Below are 11,673 nucleotides of genomic sequence, written 5' to 3'. Positions count from 1 at the left end.
TTACTTAACAAGTCCAAAAAAAAAAGCAATTTTTGAAGCAATAATTTTCTCACATTTTCGCAGGATGGGCCCGCAGAACCCCTTTTCAGTACCAAGCCAACCACCCCAGAAGGGGCCAGTCCTAGCCTGAACACACATTTCAATGAAATTATTACCAAGACCAAGTATTTGTGACAGCTCAAAATACTGTCGAGGAAATAATGTAAGTCTAATACATGTCTAAGTGTTTCTCCAGAGAAAGTTATTGTGTACAAAATTCATCAAAATTTTCAGAAAAAAGTTGTTAGATTTATTACCACTCATCTGCTCTCAAAACTAGCTCTAGCAAAATTTTATACCTTTTTCCTCCCTCTTTTTTTGCTGCCGCTGAAAGTCCTACGGCTTTTCGCTGTCGTTTTTTCATTTTTTTTTTTGCCCTCCACTCTTCAGTTTCAATCGCCACCTCTGTGGAGGAGGACATAGAGATCTACTTCTAAGTATTCCAAATTGGATCCAGGCTATCTTTCTGAATAATTCCAGTTTTAAAATGTAATTTCAGGCTACATGTTAAGACCTCAGGTTAAAAAAAGGGTGCTCTCTCATCTGGACACTTTTCGAAATTGAAAGTATAAAATACATTTTTAGACAATGTCTGGAGACCCGAAAAGGGGAAGGGCATTAAACTTTTGTCCCCTTTTGTACCCAGTTGATCCAGAGTCGCATCTAGCCTCCTTTTGTCAAGTCTTTATATCAAGTGTCAATAAAAGACAGCACTAGGGTGAATTTGCCGATGTGGACAAGGGCTGTCTTGCTCCCCCTGGATCCAGCACTGAATCTCTCATGAATCCCTGCAGCCATCTCTCCTGATATTACACATTTTTTGCAGGTCATAGGAACAGTATTATTAAAAGTCCTTAAGGTAGCTCAATCTTCCAAAAAAAAGAAAAAAAAAAAACGCCAGGGGTTAGGGGCTACACACCCTACCCCCACACACTACTTTTGCTTTACCAACTGCCTATTACCTTTTACTTAAAGCAAAATAAGAATGCACTTAGATTGGTTTTTCAACAGTCAAATGAACTTTCATTTATAACCAAATCAATTATACTACTTTCAAAAGATGTTCTTTTATTTCTCTGACACCATATCTTCACTCATTACGTCAGATGCTTAGGCAGTGGCACAAGGTAAAACAATAATTAGTAATAAATTTAACTAGCCGCCAGGGCAGTTTTATTAGTCGCCTGCGGCAGACAGGTGCATACCACATTTGGTGGTATAGTTCGGGGGCTTTGCTCTTTCTTGCCACCTATGGCCGTACATTAATTAGAAACCAGTTCCTTAATTTTTAACCTGACGCATCTCTGGAACCATTCCATTCCAATTCCCACTTTACTATTAACTCAAATTAGTTAATGAACAGTACATTAATCTTCAGAGCTGCACACTTTTAGGACCATTTCATCGTATAGGGTTCATACACTTGTGGTGAAAAAAAATTCCCTGCCTTTTCCAGGTTCTTTTTTAGAAAATTCCAGGTTACTCGCTTCATTCAAAATTAAGTTTAAATAACAATATTTTCAAAGTAATTAAAATTGTTTGAAGTAGCAATACGTAATTTGCCCCTTAGATTTAAAAAAAAATCTTAAATTTTGAGGGAAAAAAAGGAAAAAAAAAATTCAAGTTTTTTTTAAAAAAACATTTTGTACAAAATTGTTTTCAATCGTTTACTACTTGTTGAAAACAAAGTACATTCAACGTATTTCAGCGTTTTTCCATTGCAATGCGTCATCCGAAATATTAGAGTATTGCTCTAACCGTTGCTTTACAATACTTCTTTTTATTTTCTTATTAGTATGTAACACAAAACATATAGAGCAAAATACGAAGCCATTTTTCAATATAAGATTAACTTGTATTGATCGGCATACCATATAATGCATAATAACAAAAATCAACACCCGCCGATCATAAGCTAATGACAAAAATAATCAGCTTTTTTCTCTTTAGCATATTAAAGGCTGCTTATACATTAAAATTTTTTTTTCTAGAAAATAATTAATTTTTAAAAATTCATAATTTATGGCACATTTTATGTTACTTTTAATAATTTACATTGAGATAAGCATCCAATTCTGTTTTTTGAAATTTACATCTATTTCCATCTTGCAAATGACCAACTATGGCGACTAAGTACAAAATTTAAGATAATAAGTAGATCTTCGAAATTGTAGCATAAAAGTAGTCATAAATAATTAATAATCCAAGACAAAACAGTCAGTCTTTAGCACATAAGTGTCTATATCAATTAGAACAAAAAAAAATGTTCTAAAGAAAATTTTGCATTTTTCCAAAAAATAATTGTGAACTATCCACACAGAAAAAGGCACAATCTGAGTTATTTTCAATAGTTAGTTAGTTTTCAATAATACAATGCCGTTTTCGGAAACCTAGGCACTTAAAAAGTCTTGTGTACTTCTATCTTGAGAATGAACAAATATGGCGTCTACGCCAAATGTTAAGAAATAATTTTTTGAATTTGTAGCATGAAAACAATTTAAAAATAATAAATCTTCATGAAACTACAGTTCAGTTGAAAAGTTATTTAGCACATTTGCGTAAAAGGCAATGAGTATAAGATTAATTTTTAAGAACAAAATTTTTCATTTCTCAAGAAAATCACACATTTAAAAATAATAATAAAAAAAACTAATTTAAATTTTGGCAACTTGAATTCAAATTATGTTTTTCGCAATCACGAGTTTGTGTATGTAGGTGTGTGTGTTTGTGTGTGTGTGCAGGCATGTGTATGTAGGTATGTGTGTGTGTGTATGTATGGGTGTGTGCGTAGGATATGGACACAATCTGGAGACAGTTTTCGTAGAGGAGCAGCATTGGGAGGGGCAGGCCAGTCGAAGGTGGTGCTACAGCGGGAGGGAAATAAAATCATATGACATCAAAACCAAGTAAGAACAATAAGCAATCGTGATTGCTCAAAAAAAAAAAAAAAAAAAATTGCAGCACATTCAGTGTTACTTTCAGTAATTAGCAGTTGAAGAAAACATCCAATTCTGCTTTGTTTTTGGAAACTTAGGCATTTAAGCATCCTGTCTACTTTCATCTTGTGAAAGACCAAAAATGGCGGCTACGTTTCACACGTTGCTGAAAAGACTTTACGATCAAAAAATGTTTTTTTCCAATTGACCCTCTTATCCTCAGGCTTGTGCTTCAGAAGCAGTAAATTGTTTTCTCCCATGTTGAGTTTGTGTACAATTCCTGTTCACTATAGGAATTATTTCTCGGGAACTATTGAGGACCAAAAATGGCGACAGCGGAAATTTGTTTTCTGGGTAGGCATTTTTTTTATTGCTAGCGTCAATTTGCCTCAAAAGTTTAAATTTTTTACACGAAACATGGATAAAAACGAAGATTAGACCTCATGGTACTAAAATTGGAAAAAATTGGAAAATTAAAATTCTGAGCCAAAATTTTAAAATTCCCTGACTTTTTCAACCATCTCATTTTCCCCAACAATTCAAGGTTTTCCCGAAATGTACGAACCCTATTGCCAGTTCGCCCCGCCTCTTAACCATAGACAAGAGAAACCCAGTTTCCATGCCTATGCTCTCAACTAAAAGTTTGAACTATTTAAAGATCGGAACACTTCCGCTAAAGCATAAAAAAAGAGAAATTATAAGCACAGGGAAAAGTGGCATTTATTTTGCAGAGTCAAAAGGTGGCTTAGGAAAAAATGGAGAAACGGGCAGGCTGCAAAAAGGCACTTCTGCTTTGAGGGGAAAATGAAAGGGAAAAGCGAAATTGTCTACAGAAGGTATTTCAAAGTGATTCCGAAAGAAAAACCTATGGGAGAATAGTTATGCTTTTAATTACAGGGTGGCGACAGGAACTGTGAAAAAAAGTTCCCTGACTTTTCCCTGATTAAGTTCACCAAATTTCCCTGATTTACGTTGCCAATGATAATGGTTTTCTTTCTTTACTCTACTTGAAATCCATTGTATGTTTGCATAAAATGCAGTATTTTAAACGTTTTAAGTTGTGTAAAGTTGTTGAACTAAAGATATATTTTTAAAAAATGCTACTTTTTTAATAAAATGGTTAAAAACACATATCAAGTCAATTTTTTTGGGAAAAAACCCTACAAAACAGTATATTAATTTTTTCTACATAGAAAGATTATAGAAAATTAAAAAAAAAAAATACTTTACTTCCAGAAATCACTTAGCATAAGAATTTTAAAAAACTATTAAAATTACTCTTAAAAACATATGTGTATTTCTGATAGAACTAAAAAGTAATTGAAATTATTTTGAACTAAGTTTTCAAACAGTATAATAATTGTTGCAAGAATAACAAGTAATAGTGAAAGAATAGAAGTAATGTAGTTATTCTTATATAACTAATTGACATATTTATGCAAAACAGATGAAACCATTTGACATCCATTCATAGGGAGCTTTTCTCTAATCAAGAACATAGGTTTTAATGAATGAATACAGCATTTTAACAATAAAAAAGTAAAGATATTTACTTAAGTACACAAGTTAACTCTATTTCAAATGATTTCAGTACGTAACAAAAAAAATCTTAGATTGCTTTTGTAACAAACAACTTTGAAATGCAAGAAAAAAAGAAGAAAAAAGCAATTAGTTAATTTCAAAATATATAAAAGAAGAATACAACTTGGTTATAAAATTAAAGAATCACTTCAGTCTGAAGAAAAGAAAACCTTTATAATCTGCGGCGACAACAAATAGTATAATGGCAAAAAACAAAGTTTTTTTAATTGAAAGTTCAATTTTAGCAATTAAATTAAAAACACGAAGAAGTAATAACTTTTAAGCTTTTATAGTATTAATTCAAAAACCAAAGATTTCTTCTTGAAATCGTGATTACAGTACTTAATTACTTCGAGAGAATGGAATAAAGGCAAAGGAGCTAAGGCATTAATGAAGGTTTCCTTTTTGCCTGTATGGTTGTTTATTTTACGTAGCATTGAAAGCGTAAAAGGAAATTTCAAGCTAGGTAAAATAAACAACCTAACAGACACAGAAGCAATCTTAGGAAGTCATCCTGTGGTTAATAAGTAAGATTCAGTACTTTGACGTTGAGGAAAAAAGATGCACAAATATGCGGCAGTGTATAATCACACCTCATTAATTTTACTTTTTGTTTGAACAGATAATTGGCGGAAAATGCATAGGGAATTAGAGTACTAAATTTTGTAAGCAAAAAAAAAATTTTTTTTCTTCATAAAATAAATTTTCCCTGATTTTTTGTTATTTTTTTCAAAATTCCCTGATATTTCCCTGACTTTTCCCTGATTCATAAAGTTCCCTGACTTTTCCCTGATCTGTCGCCACCCTGAATTAATATCTCCGCTAATTTAAGTCGCACAATTATAACACCCAGCTAAACATGTAGCCAGAAAAATTATGAATCTATCGATACCTGGTTTGATGCTCAGTTTTCTGTTGTTCATCAGGAGTAGAGAAGATATAGATAGATAGATAGTCACATACAATCGAGTTTTATTAATTTTGGATACACTTGATTGCAACATCATGTTTGTATGAAGTTAAAATATTTTTTCACACAAAGAATTAAATTTATCTAATTTCAAAAAAAAGTTACTTTGAAACAAAATATCTAAATGCATTTCTATTATGCCTACATCTAATCCTTGAAAGTTATTTTTATTTTTCAATAGCACATGTAAATTCTCAGAATGAAGTGAAACGCAACTCAAAAAACTAAAACATCTAAAGGAAGACCCATCTAGACTGTTAGCAATAAAATGCTCATCTTGCAAAAGAAACCAGGCAGAATGAAAATATTTTTGTATTTATAAGTAATAAAAAAAGGTCAGTTTTTATTTTCAGAAACGAACATTACATAAATTAAAAAGTAGTTAGCATTGCACCAAGATTATTGACAAATCTATCATCGTTTGACAGCGATTCACAATTCAATTTCATATTTGTAAAATTGGTTCAAGCAATATTGGTTTTGTTGATTTAAACAAGTAGTTAGTGAAAAATAGGGAGGAATAAAAAAAATATTATAATGCTATATATGCTCTTTATAAATGTACTTTATAATGCAGAATATTGCTTTATTTCAATCAAAGGAATATGCCAAACAAAATTCAAACAAGCACATTCAACCAAGGGAATTTTTTTTTAATGTTAACTTTGAAACAACAGTTTTTTTTTTGGTTGAAATATTATATATATATATATATATATATATATATATATATATATATATATATATATATATATATATATATATATATATATATATATATATATATATATATTCAATGATTTCCTGTGTCTTTACAACATAATGGTGATTATATATGAGACAGTGAGAAGCAAAGGGATGTAAGTGGCAAAATTAAAAATTCGGAAATAACCAGTACAAATGGTAGATGAACCCCTCCTCTGTCTTGGGGCAAGAGATGGTACTTGTAGCCCTGGTAGGTGCTACAGTACAGCATGATTAAGAAAAAGAAAATGAATGGAAGCCTACCTAGGAAGTTATCTTTATACACGTTTTACTAAAAACTTGAAAATGTCCACTTACATCCCTTTGATTCTCACTGCCTCATATGAAGTCTCAAGCCTTGAAATTAACAGAAATCTGTACAGTCTATAACAGTGCAAAAGGATACAAAACTCCAAAAAGCTTAAAATATATTAATGCATAATTCATGTCTTTAATAATTTAGACTTCACAGGTAAGTTTTAAGATTAAATTAGGAAGCTGAAAGATAATTTTTATCGCAACCAAAAGGAATTTAAAATTATTGAGCAGCAATTTTAATTATTATCATTATTTTGAGACACCCTAATTAGCTCTATACATAGTAACAACAATTTCAAAACTTGAATTTATTATTTACTTTTCCAAAATTGACCGTGGAAAAAAGGTGTAATGTAAATGAAAACAAAGAGAAAATGCTAAATTGAGTTACATAATGTTTAATTTTGTTCAAGGGGATGTACTGTTATTTCACAATGCATATTGATGAAGAAAATTGTCATAGTTTGCATGTTTTAATATGCAGTTATTTTATGCAACTACATTATTTCCTAGCAAATAAGATGCTTCTTTTCAAAATGAAAAATGTGCCCTTAAACCAGTTTGCATCTTATTGGCCAAGAGTACATTTGTCAGACAAACTGACATGCTAAGAAAAAATGCTAGTAAGTACTTTCTTTCCGCACATCAGGTCCAAAAAATTGTTAGACAGCATTTGATCCATTTTTGAGAAAGGAAACAGGTGATGTAATTGTTGCAAGGACAAAGGGCATTCTTTTTATTACTAATGAGTAGAATTTGAATTGAAATCATCTTGTTATACACATACTGCATTAAATATTAACAAAATCATTCAAAATTTAATATTTTCCAAAACCACCTTGCAATTAAAATGACTAACTTTAATTTTTTAATAAATATGAATTTAAATGTTGAAATAAATAACAATAAAAAATTTGTCTTTATTTTTAAGCAGAAGTGCAAATAATAACTGCTGCAATAATTTTTGATAATTGATACATAAATATGTAGAAGCAAGGGGATCCCACCAGGGCAATAATCATGGAGCAGACTGAGCCATTGAAATTTTAAGGGGGTTTTAGTTGTCAGCAGTAATTTTCTCCTTTTTTGTTTTTCTGAACTTAGCAAAACTATTTATCATAATTTACTAACACTCAAAAAAACTAGTTTTGCTCAAAACAACTTCAATTTCCTGGATATTAACATACAAATTGACTCAAATTGCTACACTACAATCTATGATAAAAGGCGTGAATTTAATGTTAAAGTTAACAGTCTACAAGATTTTTCATCCTGCTCAAGTAAAAAGGTTTTTATTGGCATCATTGTTTCACAAGTCATCAGAATAAAAAGAATTTTCAACACTATTTCCGCTTTTAATGAAGAAATTTATGTACTCAAAAAATAAACTTTTTAATAATAACTTCAATAAAAATCCGGTTAAAAACATTTGCTCAAGTACAGCCTTCGATGAACATTTCGCTTGTCTTGAAGCTGTTTAACTGTGTAAATGTATGATACAACCGTGACAAACCATATGATTGGATCGTAGATGTGGATGTTTCTTTTGCACGTGGGAAACGGGCGAATTGCTTGATTTTTGGAATGATCACTTCGGATACGGACTTGTTTCATTAAATTTGACTTTTACGTTGATAACTGGATTGAACATCATTCTGCTGAATAATGGATTGGTTTTATCCTCATCGGATCTTAAGGCAAGATAGCTTAAGTTATTGGCAGGTACTGTACCGTGGAAGGATCAGAACTCGTTTTTCCTAATCAGTCGAGGCGAACCCCCCTGCTTTTAATATTAGGTTTAAGTTCCTGATTATTTGTTTATAGTTTAACATGTGGTGCGTTTAGCTCAATGTTACTCTGTATTGCATACACTGGAGCTTAAACACTCTCTTTTAGTTTGTAGTTAAAAAAAGTTTTGGTCTTTTGACCATACTTATTGAATTTTCCACAACTATGAGCTCTGGATTCAACCTTTTGTCTTTTCCTACCAAAGAAAGTGGATTAGTTTTTGTTCAAAAAATTAGGATGCAAATGGATTGAAGCATTGAGTTTCAGACACGAATTGACATTAAAAAAATATTTAAAAAATCAGGCTTTTGTAAAATAATTTGTATGGTCAGTGACATTAAAATGAAAAATGTTTAAACTTGCATAAAGAAATTAACCAATGCAGTTTAATTACTTCATAAGAGATAATCAAAACACAAGAAAACTTTTACAATGCTATAAAAATATTTTACTTTGAAATCAAATGAAAAATTAAAGTAAAGAAAGTACTTGTCAGGTTTAATATTTTTATCTCCAAAAAATATTACCATCAATAAATCAAAAAGTAAAAAAATCTTAAAATTAAAAATAGAATGAGTCCACTAAAGATAGCATGTGCTAAAACAACTTCTAAATATTAAAAATACTTGAAATTTTTACAGGATGCAAAAAGATTCAAATATCAAATATGGCAAGAAATTTTCGGCTCTGCACATGTCAATAATGAAAAGTTTCCAAAAAATAGGTTTTTACATAGGTAAAACAAATTATGAAAGTTGAATTAAAATAGCAGACTTCAGTAAAAGTTCAGAAAAATTACTCCAATTAGAATAATAAATCAATGTCTTTCAGAAAGTGAAGCTTTAAATGTTAGTAAGAAGAGTAACTTCAGCGAAACTTCATTAAATTAAAGATTTAATTTCAATACATTAATAGTTCATTTCTGCCTTTTGAAGCATATTAAAAGGGTTGGCAAAATCGAAAATTGGTACAGGAACAGTGCAATATAAATGAAAATGGCCTTGCTGTAACACAGCACAAAAAATGCATTTTCAATCAGTGAGGTGCAGCAGTTTATCCCTTAGCAATATTCCCTTGAGGCCATTTCTACGCTTAAGGGTGCTCTTCACTGAGAGTCTGAAAGATTCGGATCTAATGTTAACCTACGGGGAAAGTTGGAGCTTGTTTTACAAATTCCTGTGGAGTTTTCGGATCCGTTTTTTTTTTCTGAGTATTTTTCAAGACCATGTCTGTTTCTTTTAGTTTTTACTTTTTTGATGTGTCCATTCTCCGATTTTTTAAAATTCGAGAAAAATTAATTTCTTCGAAAACGAGGTACTGTTGGACATTTCGCTCTGTAAAACATCTGCAACTCGTGCTATCGAAATTTTAAGAACGCCCTGACACGCAAAATATTTCCAGCTCTCTTTTGAGATCTTGTTTGAAATAATGCGACCATTTTTTAAACAAATATCATGTTCTAACTATTGAAAAAAATTTCAAAATACGTTCACTTCTTGCATTCGCCCCGCCTTATATTAGTAACCTCCCCTTTTTGAGGGGTAAGTACTAATGGGGTGTAAGATTTATTACCCTCTCATTAGTTCCCCTCAATGACCTCCGCTGGACGTCCTTTCTTCTTTCCTCTTTTCCTTAGGCTTTCGTGAAGAATCAAGTGCTTTTGAAAGTGAATCCATGTAGATGCGTGCTATTAACTGTTAAATTCGCAACATCTGCTTTTTTTTCAAATATGTGGTTTGAAAAGAAATAGATTTGAAAGGAATATTTCTGAGTCAAATTGTTTATTTACAATATAATGAACATTGTTACAATGCTGTCGAATGCGAAAAGTTGACATTTTTCCCTTCCAGTAGAAAAATATTTTTATATATAGATTAAATCGTATTCTAGATACTGGGTATTTTGCATCGTTTTACATGTGTTTTATGTTACTACAAATGGTACACACATAAAGTGCTTTCCACAGCTCAACAAACATTTTTGAAAATTATTTGTGTCTTTATGAGCCAGACTCGTCAAATTTCTTTAGAAGGTTTGGGAGGCGGAAAATTCAATTGCGGAAAACATTCCGTACACCAACATACTCATTAAATACATAGAAAATCATGAAAAATATATTAGCAATTTAATATGATTCAGTTAATGTAAAAAACACACCGTGGTAGAATTACTAAGCATTGTATGTATTAGTTTTAATGATGTTTTCAGCCTTATGTTGCCGACAAAGCTAACTAAGATGTGAACAATATAGAATGGGGGTTACAAGTTTTCACTGTTTTCTATTTTCATTCTCAGAAGCTAGATCAGCATTTTAATACAATGTAGAAAAAATTAATTACAGGCATAAAGGTTTTTCAGGTCACATAAGCACCCCCCCCCCCTCCCTTAAAAAAAACATCATTAAAGATCGTCTTAAATTTCGCTTTTATGGCTTTAATTTCAAAAAATTTCGGGAAGGGAGTTTGTGAAAAGTCCTTCTTTGACCATAAAAAAAAAGTCGTCTAAGATTGCATTTTTGGATTTCAAAAACCTGCATGTCCCCAACGTTATTAAAGATGGCCTACAATCATGTTTATAACACTTTGAAAATTTTGCCTCCCCCCCCCTCCGAACATCACACTAAGACTGCGTTTTTAGACTATTTCGAAAAATTCCGGGGAAAGCTTCCGAACTTCCCGTTTCCTAACAGAATTGAAGAACCTGAAATTGTGTTTTTGGCGTTTCAAGTTCAAAAATTTGCTGGTGGAAGATCACAGGACCTCTTACTTACTTCCAAATACTACCAGAGATCGTCTAAAAGTGCATTTTGAAAATTTTTATTTTCGAGAAAATTAAAAGGCATAGCCCCCAAACAGAGTGCTTGGGAAAATAGGGAGTATTTCTGAGTAAATAGTATGCTTACGATAAAGATCTTGTTAATTAAATATAGAAATGGTTCCCTCTCGTAAACAAGAAGCTAAATCCTTTCTCTCGCTGTAATTTACATATTACTAGGAGTCAATAGAATAGAAAATGTGGGATCTCAAAAAAAGATTTTTGTTCTATACGAATGAAAATTACTTGATAATCATTTGATTAGAACATTCATTTTATTCTGTGACTGAAGACACGATACGATAATTTTTCGGCACAGAAGTGCGTAACACAGAACTTAAAAGAAAAAGTTTGTCTTGTTTGTTTGTTTTTTTTTTTTTTTTAAATTGTGAACCCTTACTTGTACCTATAATTGCTTTCCTAAATGTAAGCTGTTCATTTTCATTTTTGTTTCAACTTTATGTATTTCTTGCAAATCTGTTT

Source organism: Uloborus diversus, chromosome 7 (genome assembly GCF_026930045.1).
Source record: "Uloborus diversus isolate 005 chromosome 7, Udiv.v.3.1, whole genome shotgun sequence".
Taxonomy (NCBI): Eukaryota; Metazoa; Arthropoda; class Arachnida; order Araneae; family Uloboridae; genus Uloborus; species Uloborus diversus.
Note: the sequence above shows the minus strand (reverse complement) of the source record.